Source organism: Gopherus flavomarginatus, chromosome 1 (genome assembly GCF_025201925.1).
Source record: "Gopherus flavomarginatus isolate rGopFla2 chromosome 1, rGopFla2.mat.asm, whole genome shotgun sequence".
NCBI lineage: Eukaryota > Metazoa > Chordata > Testudines > Testudinidae > Gopherus > Gopherus flavomarginatus.
This window is the reverse complement of record NC_066617.1, coordinates 163,488,192-163,500,788: the sequence shown is the minus strand read 5'-3', so window position 1 is coordinate 163,500,788 and position 12,597 is coordinate 163,488,192. Positions and strand designations below refer to the sequence as shown.

The 12,597-nt window shown below is 41.5% G+C and overlaps 1 protein-coding gene across 20 annotated transcripts in view; it reads right to left on the bottom strand.

Annotated features, from left to right (window-relative positions):
* Positions 1 to 12,597, bottom strand: part of ZBTB20 (zinc finger and BTB domain containing 20) — a 670,053-nt gene that overhangs the window by 177,569 nt on the left and 479,887 nt on the right. The window contains exon 7 of one of the 20 annotated variants that reach the window (XM_050957859.1): positions 1,254 to 1,408. The exons of the other annotated variants lie outside the window; for them this stretch is intronic. The gene's annotated coding sequence lies outside the window, so the exon portion shown is untranslated. The remainder of the gene's footprint in view (positions 1 to 1,253; positions 1,409 to 12,597) is intronic. 20 annotated transcript variants of the gene reach the window in all.

The following is a 12,597-nucleotide window of genomic DNA, read 5'->3' as shown; positions in this document are numbered from 1 at the left end:
CCTCTACCCCTTGATTGAATTACGACCTAGTATGCAATTTGGGAAACATGGATTAATCTACATAGATTCATATTTCTACAGGTTACATTGTTATTTTGTTGATTTATGTCCCTTTTCACTAAATGTCCTTTTCATCCAGAATCCAAGATAGAGCACGCAAATAGCTGACATGAGAGTGAAGGGATCAGCTCAAAAACCAGTAGCTAGCAGCAGATGGAAAACTGGTATAGTGAAACCTGTACTAATTACCTTTTGCTATTTGCAATCACCTCTGTTAATGGCCAGCAAAATCTCAGTCCCTGTGAGATCTCCTATCTCCTTTACATTAACTCACACTGTAGCAGGTGGCCACCTAAAATGCTTCTGGCAATGTGCTGACCTGCCCACCTGTGTAACAAACTATATTACAATCAGTTTGTGAAGGAGGCCAGAGGTGGAACCTTCTTTAATATCAGGGTTCACGCCAAGAACATAATTTTTAACCTCCTATCAATGTGAGAGTGCATTGGCAAAAGGCGTTGCATTAAATTGAGAGGTGGGCATCAGGAAAAGTGCCTTGGCAAAGCACAAGGAAAACTGATCAAAAAGGACTTATTTTTATTGTTACGCTGTTTTAAATGGCTACTTATTAACAGTTAAAATATCTGCAGTCCTCTTATTGCCTGTTATTAACAGATGCCACGGTACAATGATATTTGCTTGTGGATTGATTATTATTATTTACTATTTGTATTACCATAGTGCCTAAGACTGTAGTCATGGACCTGGACCTCAGTGCTGTGCAGCTACTCAACCAGAGCGTGTTACAGCATGGAAACAAACGGAGCAGGCAGTCAAATAGTGGTCCTCCCACAAATTCAGTTTTCAAGGGCCCAATCAGGCTCCCTTTGAGGTCCATTGAGTTTTCTCATTGGGTACACCCATATTGGAGTTGGAGGTATAGTTTCCTGCTTGGGTAGATGTATGTGCTCTAGCTTTGATCAAGCTAGCACGCTGAAAGTAGCAATGTAGCTGAGGTGGTAAAAGTGGTGGGACAGGCTAGCCACCTGACTACAATCCTGTCTAAGACCCTAGGTACTCATTTGGGCAGCTTGCCCATCCTGCTGCCCATGCTGCCATGGCCACACTGCTGTTTTCAGCATGCTAGCTCAATCAAAGCTTATGCACATACATTTACCCAAGCTGGAAATTATACTTCCAACTCTGGTGCAGACATACTGGTAGATTTCAGTGACAGGATCAGAAGCAGATACCAAAGGAGTAAATGGCCAGCTTTTCAGTCTTCTTTCATATTTCTTCTTCTGTTTGTTCCTATTAGCAGACAGTCAGCTTCTCAGTCTAATACATTCTAGTTGAGCAGTATATCCCTTCTTGAGATGTAGTAAAGGAATGACTTGATGCTCTGGGGCTATCAAACAAGACAGGAGATGAAAGTCACCCCAATGGACTAATGCTAAGGAAGCCAAGACTCAAAAAGAACCTAGAAGATAGTCTCATGATTGTCAGCCTCTATCCAATCAAGGCAAACTATTAGCAGGGGATGCTGCAAGTCAAGCTTAAGCAGCAATGGCAGAGCTGTGTATGGAATCTCACATCTGGAGTAGCACAGAGTTGCACAAATAACAAACGATATTTACACTTAAAGTTAAGACATGTTTTGATATACAGTGAAATGTATTTTATATGCATGCATTGATTATGTTTTATAATGAAACCAAAAAAATGAATTTGAAGATAGAAAGTTATGATACAGTGTGAAAAAAGCAACCAAATTACTGGTTCTATAAGTTTTGCATAATAGGATGTGATAAAGACTTAACAATTTTGATTTACTGATGAAACACAGGTTACCCATTCTTCAAGGACAAAGCTTATAAAACATCTCCAGAAGAGACATCTCCAATAATAGGAGAAATAACCAGATTTCCCTTTTCTCGACTTAAAGACAAGAAAGTTGCAGTTTTCTTAATTAGACATTTTAAAATGTACATAATGCAACAAGATAACTATACATTGTCCTTCCTTTACCTACTATATAAGTTAGTTTGTTTTGAAATATGATTGCATTTTGAACTTGTATTGGAACAAAAAGAGCTCCCCCCCTCCTTTTGTTGGTAATTAAAAACAGATGAAAGAAACAGCCTGGATTGCAGCTGTTTGCTCTTTTCGTAAGATGTAACATAGATGTTAGATTAAGGAACACTAACTTTATAAGGCTTTATATTATATTATATATATACATACACACATATTTATATCTCTCTCTTTCTCTGTACACACACACACACTACATAGAATCTATTAATAAATCAAGGAGTTTATACAGCTTTCACTTAAAGATAAAAAAGGAACAACCTGGGGAAACAGACTTTTGAATAAATGTTGCCTGACAATAAGATTGGGTGATACAGTTTTTTACATAAGACACAGGAAGCTAATCAAAATCAAAATCTTAACTCTAATTGTATATGACCTACATTCCTTAGATAGCTCCACCGAAAAGAAGTCTTAACCGCAGTTCTCATAGAAACCAATGAAAGACACATACAGTAAAAGAGGACTCTCTGGTATCTGAAAACTGAACTTCAATTAACATCCATCAGGAGTCTCTTGCTGCCTAAGGAGAATCTTCAGTCTCTACACACAAAGCACCTTTGAAGAAAGCACGTTCAAAGAAAGGGCTGGAGAGCTCTCCAGAAGATACATCATAGCTTCAGCAGCTGAGCTGCTGAGGCTAGTTTGTGGATGAGAATAAGTTTTCATAAAGCGCCACAAAGAGTTAATATTATGTTATCCATAAGCCAGCCACCTATATCTAGAGCATATATTTTGACTTAAAGATGACAAGAAATAGTATTAATTATAATTTGTAATAGCTTTAGTCACAAACCAATTCCTTGAGGGAATTCAACAGGGACAACTTACAATCAGTTGATTCTGAGTCAACTGATTTAAAAAATTTCCTCTGTTGGCCATTTCTGAAAAGAGGGCTTAATTGCAATACTTGGACTCAGCTTTAAGACCTTGATGAAGAACTGCACTTAAGCACGTACCTAAATTCATTCATGTGCTAAGTGTTATCCCGAATAAAGATGCCTTTCTGAATCACAGCCTAAGAAAACAGAGTGAACGTCAAAGAGATTACAAAGACCCAGAACACCTTGGAAAATTCCTGTGTCACCTGGAAGAAGTCAAAGCCTTTATGAATATGGTGTTCCAAGACACACAAAGTCAAATTAAAATGAATACCGAAGTATTAAGCAAACTGAATATGAATAACTCAAACACTAAATATTGAAATGTTAAGTTGAAAAATGTTGTACTAGTGAGGACATGCATTGGTAGTTAATAAAAGCAATTATTGAAGTCTGGCTTATTGTCTAGTGTTAATAATTAGATAATTACTTTAAAAGTCCAATGGCTCATATAAATAGGTTACTGATGTGAGGAAGAGACCCTGGGAAATGAGTACAGTTATTGATTGATGGTTTTTATTAATAATTATTACTTTCTTGCTTGGTACTAAAGACTTCCAAGGGTGATCAAAAAATCTAGTGTGTTCTGATAATTTGCTTATATGGTGGCTTTTGAATTGCACTTGCAACTCAAGAGCCAAGGCACTCCAACGAGCGCTATGTAATTCCTTTCCAAAGTCAGGCATGCCAATTCTCCCCCAAATCTCCTTTTTCTCCAAGACATAATTAACACTTTCAATCTGGAGCATCGGGTTCAGAAATGCTCTTCCCTCAAGGACGCTGCAGGTCAGCAGTGAGGGGCTTGAGCAGAGCTGTGAGGAGAGCCCAGGAACGGAATAGCAGGGAGGGATGTAGGACAGAACTAAGGTGCACTGGCAGAGTTGTGTGTGAAGACCCATGGGGTGGAATAGCAGGAGACGATTGAGGTTTATTTGCAGAGCTCTGTGAAGACCCAAGAATAAAAATAGGCATTAGAAATCAGATTTATGGTATATTGGGAGAGCTGTGCAGCCCGTGTTGTGGTTTAGGACTGGAACATTAGGGCGCATTATAAGTCAGGGATGAAGTGTCTAAGCAGTCATGATGAAAAAGCCGGAATATATTCAGCCTAGATCTACAGAACAAAATTCAATACAAAATTTTAAAGAAAAGAGACTGAAAGTTTCTTCTCCATCAGTATACCCAATAAAACAATCACACCATGAGACTATGCAGACATACAGGAACATGCTGAATTGTCAGACATCATATACAACAGAAGCAAATCTTGGGGATCTTAACCTTAGTGACATTCATTTTGTTCTGTAGTTTTTACAATTTGTACTGCCTGTAACAAACTGTGCTCTCATGGTAGCATGCACTATTTGGACCTAGACGAAAAGCATTACAGGAAAAATTGTGCTCTCTTTTACGCCCCTCCAATCCCACAGAGGTCAATGGGGTTATGCAGCTGCATAAGTGCAGAATTAAGCTCACAGTAAATAGAGAATGGCTATACATCAGTAGTCTCTAGCCTTTTCAGCCAGATGGCCAAACACATAATTTCAAAAAGGCTAAGGGGTCACAATCAATATTTTGGAGATGATTCTCCTACTTGTTCTGTTCCCTTTTATGCTTCTCAGGAGCTAAAAACAAAAATTCCCTCAGTTTGGGGAAACCCTACTGGGCATACAAATGGGCTAGCTGGCTCCTATGCCTCCATTCACACAGTCCTTGTCTGTTGACGGTGTGTTGAGTATTAAGAGGGGTGTTTTGGGGAGAAGACTGGAACAAGCCATGCTCCGGCTGGAACAGTAGATGATCCTTCGGGAATACAGTCAGCCAGTGCACCCAAGAGCATCTCTCAGGCTCTAACCTACACTTGGGCAAAGAATCAGGATCCATAACTGGTTGCTGGTTCTCAACTTCTCCCCACCTCTCCTGGGATGCTTTGGGTGGCTGTGGCAGTGTGAGAGGGGGAGACATTCTTTGCTTGCAGCACCAAATAGGCAGTGAGTGGAAATCAGGCTTTTCCCATGTTCCAGTTTCCCAGTTGTCATCAAATTCAATAGGTCTCTTCTTCTCATAGATGCCCAGACCGTTCCCTGATTTTTTGGAACTGATCAGATGTGGTCTTCAAATCGTAGCATAACATAGTCAGACAAACAGAGAAATGCCATCAAATTGAATGTTAGGCCTCACTTCTTTTGGCCAATTATCACTATCTCCATTTTTCAGAGGAAGAAACCAAAAAGCAGCAAGATAAAGTGACCTGTCCAAAGTCACACAGCAAATCAACAGCAGAATTAGGAAATGAACCCATATCTCCTGATGCCCAGTTTTCGAACAGTATCAAATGACACTAGAAATTTTTAAAGAAGATCTATCTGAAAATTCCTTTTGCTGAAGAAAACCTCACACCTTTGATGGCAGAAGCCAAACCAAATAGCAGAGACAGAGATTTTACAAGTCACTGAGTGGTGAGTTATGGGTTTTGTTATCTATTTATTAGCTTTCCTATAAAGCATAGGTGTCTATTCACAATGACAGCAACAACAACAAAAGAGGGAAGACAACAAAGAAGCAAACAAATCCGTAAGTTTATCCAAACTCAGTTTATATAGCTCATCATATTAATTTCCTGAATGAAAAAAAATCTTAATATGAGTTGGATTTGAATATAAACATTAAACCATTTGCCCAGCACCTGTAAACAATGCAAGAAGTTACACCAACCAAGGCCAAGTCAGCATAAAGATCAGCACAGTAAATAAAAAGTGGCACCACTTTATAAGAGCATGCCATTTCTGTAGATGGGCTCTGGCTATTACAGCCTCTTGCAGGATTATATTCAACATTAGTAATGGGTGGGGGGAATCAGTCCCAATGTCTCTTGTTAAGATTTTGTACAGCACAAGAGAAATGCTGGCCTTATTTTGCAACTCATTATCTCCATAAGAACATGAATCAAGAGATAAACTATGCCAATTTCTTCATTGCTGACTTGTTACAGGATATTGTTTGAGTCTTCGCTAATGACTCCTTGAGGTTGGTTATTACTGTGATCAGGAGTTGGGAGGATAGAGGTCTGAGACCTTTCAAATGAAACATTTTCCTTCAGTACCACTACAGAAAATAAAGCCAGCATTAAGGTAACTTTAACAACTCAACTAGGATAATGGTCTGTGCATGCAGCCAGTGCTTCTGCTGTTTTAAATGAGGGGAATAAACTGTGCATAAGCTGGGAAGCTGAGCTAGCCAGCTATTCAGTCTTGGGGAAGAGGAAGCTGTTAATTTGAGCAGTGTGAGAATACGTGGCAACAAGCAGGGATTTAAGGCAGAAGAAAGGAAACATGGTGCAGTAGTTGAGTGCTACCTTGGGACTTTGCTTCCTTTTTCCACCATGTACTTTCTACATAACTGTGGACAAGTTAGTCTGTAGGTGCCTGAGTTCCCCATCTGTAAAATGATGGATAACAGCACTTCCCTACCTCAAAGGTGCATTTTAAGACTAAATACATTAAAGATTTTGAGGGGCTTAGATACTACAGTAATAGGAACCATATTAATACCTTAGATAGATTTTCCTTCCCTTGGAACACACACAAAGGGTTGTTCCGCTTTGAGGGTCACCTCATAAATACTGATTGTCATACCCTTCCTTTGATTTCAACCAGAGGGATGCCAGGAGGTAGCTTTGTAATGAGGCTCATTTGTTCCAAGCCTTGCATGGCAGATAGAAAGTATTTCTTGGAACTCAAGCAGTGGTTTTGTGGTCTAGCTTCCCCCTAGACTCCATATGTGTCTCTGCGGAGTCAAGCCTGAGTTTTCTGCCTATGTAAAATGGAGAGAATAATAATTCACCTCCTCACAGAGGTGTTGAGAGGTTAATATTTGAAAAAAAATGTTAAGCATCATTATTCCTTGTCCTCAAATTATCAGCTCTAGTAAACATGCTTCTGATTTTCCAGTTTATATGTGTGCTGTTTCTTCAACATTTATCAGTGCCAGCAGCAAAATGCAGCACACAGCCCTTTGGCGCCTTAGGAGGTGGAAAGGTGCCTTTAGTGACTGACTACCATCCTGTAACAGAAAGTCAGTAGAGGACACTTGCCTGCTCAGATGTTTGAGTGCAACTAGGAAATCTTCATTTGTCAAAATTCTTGGTGGTTTCCATTTCAAGGCAAGTGAGACATTGATAAATACCAAGTAAAGAAACCTGATCTGTGTCCAGAGCATTTTAAATAATAAGAGTTTAACAAACCACTAGTGGTGATCTATCAAATGAGATCATGTCTAAGTCCTAAGAAAGGGCTCAAGGAGAAGTTATGGAGCAGTCCAGCAAGTAGACACTACATTACCCCCGGGGCATTTTGCACCAAAAAAATTAAAAATTCTGCATACAATATTTTAAATTTTTTGCAAAATTCTGCAAATTTTATTTGTCAACATAACACTACATAACCTGCCAGTTTCAATTATTTTGGTAATTTATTTCAAAATACCTGTCAGCAAATATGTCTGTAACAGTACAGACACACACAAAAATTCCCCCTGGAGTATTAAAGAAACCCCAGGACAACCCAGTTCCTGTTTCTCTGCCCTCCCCCAAGCCCGGCTAGGGGACCAGACACCCATGGCCCCCTCCCCTTAGCTCAGCCACGCAGCCACTGCAGCCAATATATCCCAAACCCCTCCCCCCAGAGCCCAGCCACAGAGACCCCCCAACCCGGATACCCACACTTCCTTCCCCTCATAGTTCAGTCATGGGGCCCCCAGCCCAGAGAATCATACTCTCCCCCAACAAAGCCCATCCATACCCCCTCAGCCCAGACACACACACTTCTCTCCCACAGAGTGCAGGGATCCAGAGGGAGAAACAGCCTGATGCTCAGTCCCAAGCTTGCATGGAGTTTCCTGTGCGCTGCCCTCACCTTCCCTCAAGGCATGCTGGGAACTGCAGCTGCCAGGAACCCTCTAGCTCAGTGGTTTTCAAACTGTGGGTCGTGACCCAATACTGGGTCATGGAATGGAAGGCATTGGGTCACGGCAGCTCTGGTCAGCACTGCCGATCGGGCCATTAAAAGTCCCATCAGCGGTGCTGCCCAACTAAGGCAGGCTAGTCCTTACCTGTTCTGACACTGCGCTGCGCCCCAGAAGCGACCTAGACACGGGGCTCCGCACGCTGCCACCACCCCAAGCACTGGCTCTGCACTCCCATTGACTGGCAACTGACCAGTGGGGGCTGGGAACCGACCAGCAGGGGCTGAGGGCAGCGGTGCTTGCGCGCGTCCGCCTAGGAGACGGACCAGGAGCTGGCTGCCTCCGGGGCACAGCGTGGTCCACGGTGCCAGGACAGGCAGGAAATCTGCCTTAGCACCCCCACTGCGTTGCTGACCAGGAGCTGCTCGTGGTAAGCCCTGAACCAACCTCATGCCCCAATCCACGGCCCCAGCCCTGAGCCCTCCCAAACCCAGAGCCCTTCTTGCACCCCAAACTGCTCATCCCCAGCCCTACCCCAGAGCCTGCACCCCCAGCCCAGACCCCCTCCCACACCTCAACCCCTTGCCTCAGCCCAGAGTCCCCTCCCACATCCTGAACCTCTCATTCCTGGACCCAGCCCACAGCCCTCACCCCTGCACCGCAACCCTCTGCCCCAACCCTGAGCCCCTCCCACACCCCAACCCCCTCATGCCCAACTCCATTGGATCACAGGCATCAACAATTTTCTTCAACTGGGTCACCAGAAAAAGTTTGAAAACCAATGCTCTAGCTCCCTCTCCCTCCCCCCAGCACTGTCTGCTATGTGCGAGCTAGGCTCTACCGGGTCTAGTGGCCCCTAGTGGAGGCTAGTAGCATTGCAGCCCATTTCTGTGGGGGAAAGGAAATTCTGCATGCACAATGTTAATTTCTGCAAAATTCTGCATTGTGCAGAATTCCCCCAGGAGTAACTACATGTACATCAGCAATTGCTCTGTTGAAAATGCTGATGTTTCTCCAAAATGTGATTGGGGAGGGGGGGAAGAAGCCACCTTGTAATCCCACAAATTATCACAGTTTCCTAATGTCGGAAAAGAAAAAAAATACATGAAAATTGTGGATGATTTAATGGAATCAGCTTGTCAAAATGATGAAGCTGAAAAAGCTTTTACAGAATACACCCAAGACAAAAACTTTAACATTATGTATCTAGTGGAGAGTGGGTTTTGTCATGGCAAAAACAAAAGAATATCATTAATTTAGATGCGAAGTGTAAGATTCTGCTGAATATCTTCATGGGATTTAGCAGAGAAATATAGCCTTGCTTGGCCAGACAAATGCAGCCTGGCAAGTCCCAGTTCTTGTTAGAGGCTATCGAAAAAGCCACTGGGGTTTTAAATTCTGTCATCTCTGTCAGATATGATAAGAAAAGGACTGGGTTGCTTTCTTCAGATCTACCAGCATCTGGCTCCAGTCTTATTGAGGGATATACATGATTGGAATGGAAAATGAGCAGTTTTAAAACTACTTTTTAAAGGGACCCTATTCAAACACAATACTTTCTCCCCAAATCCTTTATGGGAAAGCAGCTCATTATGGGCACTGAGACACAGTCACAGCACAGGCAAAATGCTGTACAATCTCCCACCCGTCCACTAGCTCAATCTAATTTGCAGCACCTCCTGCTATCCTAGTTCTGGGCTCCCCACACAGCTCTGACTCGCTGACCCACCCCGGTTTCCCTTCAGCACATGCTGCCATTTAAGCCTAATAGCAAGATAGAGCAACTTCATTATGAAACCCTGAATGGTAAAATCTTTGTTCCCTCTCTTTCAGCATGCCCTATTAAAACAAATAAAACAACCTGGAAGGCCCACAGGTGGTAGAGGTGTCCCTCAATTCCAGAAATAAAATTTCAATTCCATGTTAGTTTACTTTTTGTTATAAAAAAGTTTCTGACTGCAGCCCTTTAAAATTCCATCCCTAGCTGATTTATGGATCTGTCCCTGCTATTTGCATCCATCTCTGTATTAGCATTAGGGGAAGAAGAAGCTAATAATGAGAGCAGAGAGAATAATTTTCAAGGAATAATTTACTTGACTAATTTAGCTCCCTTTCTCTGCTCATAGATGATCCATTAGCAGATTGCAATTACCTTCAATGTAACTGGCATTGTTGTTGCTGTTGCTTGTTGTGGGGCAATGCTATGGACTGATCATGAACAGTTTGCTCCAAATATTTGATATTTGATACTCTGTGTTGGTTAGTTTGGATCAACCAACACAGCTGGTTGCTTTGGTTCATGAGTCACATGGTATTGGTTCTGCTTCCTGACTGGATTAGTGCAAAACTCCCATAGGTCCTAAATCAACAGAACACTTTAGCATGTGCTTACCTTTAAGCACTTGATTATGTTCCACTGACTTCAATGGGACTCAAATGTGATTAAAATTAAATGTTTTGCTTAATAGGAATGAATTTAAGCACATGCTAAAATTAAGCATATGTTTAAATGCTTTGCTTGGCAGAGATGGATTCAATCATGTCTTAAGTGCTTTGCTGAACTGAGGGCATAATCAGGAGGAAGTCTTGAAGAAGCCACTGGAATTTTGATATTCTCAAGGCAGGGAGCAGTTTAGTGAGAGGAAACAAATAGTTTTAGGGAATTTTAGTAACTTTCTAAGCTACATAATCCTTCCTGATGCATGACTTCCAAAAACACTAATATTGTCCAATTGATTAGATAGGGACAGAGTTTAATTTTCTCGCATCCCATTCACACAAAATACTTGTATTTGCAGGCACAATGCTAGCTGTGGAAGGCGAGGTCAGACTCCTGTCTGATCCATTTGTCTCTCTCTGCCAGCATTCTCCCCAGGACCTTGGGGAGCCCTGGACAGAGCAGAATCCCATCCTACATAAAATATCCCTCTTACAGAGCAAATAAATGAGTTGATAGTTCCCTATCTAAAAGTACAGGAGCATGTGATTTTAAAGAGTACTTTTTGCAGGTATGCATGAGAGTAAATGCTTGAATGTTTGCACAAAGCAAATACAAAAGGGGTATGAGTACGGCCAAAGCAATTTTTAATAATTTTTTTTGCAATGTCCACACAACTCTACTTCTATTAGGCATATACAGTCCCTCTGGCTCACATCAAGAAAGGACACATTATTATTCAGCCTCAGTGAATATTCATACACAGCAGCCTACCTGATCTGTCAATATGCCCTATGTATGAGGAGAAATGGGTTGGACAGAATCAAAAAGTCAACGCTGGTTTGAGAGTAGAACCAACCTCAAAGGAGCCATTCCATTGCCTCCATAAAATATAAGCCATTTTAAAAGTCTTTTTCCCTCAAGGAAATCAGGAATAGCCTGACATGAATAGCTGCAGAACAAAATAAGGTCACAGAGGAAAATCTATTATTAGATTGTGTCTATGGTCAGTGATTCCAAAGGGTTTAATGTTCATGAGACCTCTTCAGACTATTGTAGTATCTTCCCTGTTCTCATTTCCCACTTCCCTGAGAATGCTTCAGAACCCCTGAGGCAGAGTACATGCCATTAGCTGGCATGACATGCCCATGTGTCCCTGCCTTACAGAGTGTATCATATTCCCACTGGAATGATGCAACATACAACTTCCACATTCCCTAATAAAGGAAAAGATTATAAGGCTCTTAGAATATGAGACACGGCCCCAGTAGCCCCTCAGTTACCTCAATTCCCCTCTCCCTAGCCACATTACATAGCCTCTAAACTAATTTATCTTAGGTAAACAGCATTGAGCATATTATAAACAGCATCAAGTCCTCTTCAACTGGTTATACTTTTTTCTCCACATTCTTTATAAACAGAAGTGGAAAAAATGTATGTATGTAACAGCAAATGTTCTCTCGCTATTTTTTGTTCTGTTTTTTTAACTGTTTTTATCTTATATAAACAGTGGTGATGGAATTATAAACACCATTATTCCACCTCCATGTTAATACTTTTATTATCTTGCAGAAACAGAAGTGAATGAACATGTACATGACTCCAATCAATCCTTTTTTAAAAAAAAGCAGTTTTTATCTTTTATAAACAGCGAACGAAGAACTTAATGAATTCAAAATGTAGTTTTCCTGTTTATATTTTTCATGATATGAAAGTAGAAACCAAATGGATGTATATGCAATGTTGTACATGCTGTCAGTTACGAAATACTTTCTGTGAACTTTCAAAGTAAATTCAGTGTTAATGGAAGGTGCTGGATTGAGAGCTCTGGAAACTGATGGCCTGAGTTTATCCACTGAACAGGTACAGTACAGACAGGGTAGGGCAGGCTACCACAGCACTGCCCCTGCTAATGTGCTTCCGCCTTTTCATAGAGGGATCGCTCATAGGAGAGATTGGGTAATTCAGTCCATGAGTCTAACATTCCATACTTGGTCATTTTGCTGAGATTGTCACAAAAGGCAGGGACACTTAGTACAAATGGATTATGCGTGATGTGGATACCTGTCCGCTAGAAATTGGGCTCAAATCCCCAACTCATTTCCCAGAGGCCATCCAACAGCTATCTTACAATAATGACTTCTGGGCATTACTAACCTGGGTCAAATATGAATGTGTGACTTTAAACTGATGGGCTCCATATGCCATTACTAATCCTCTGGT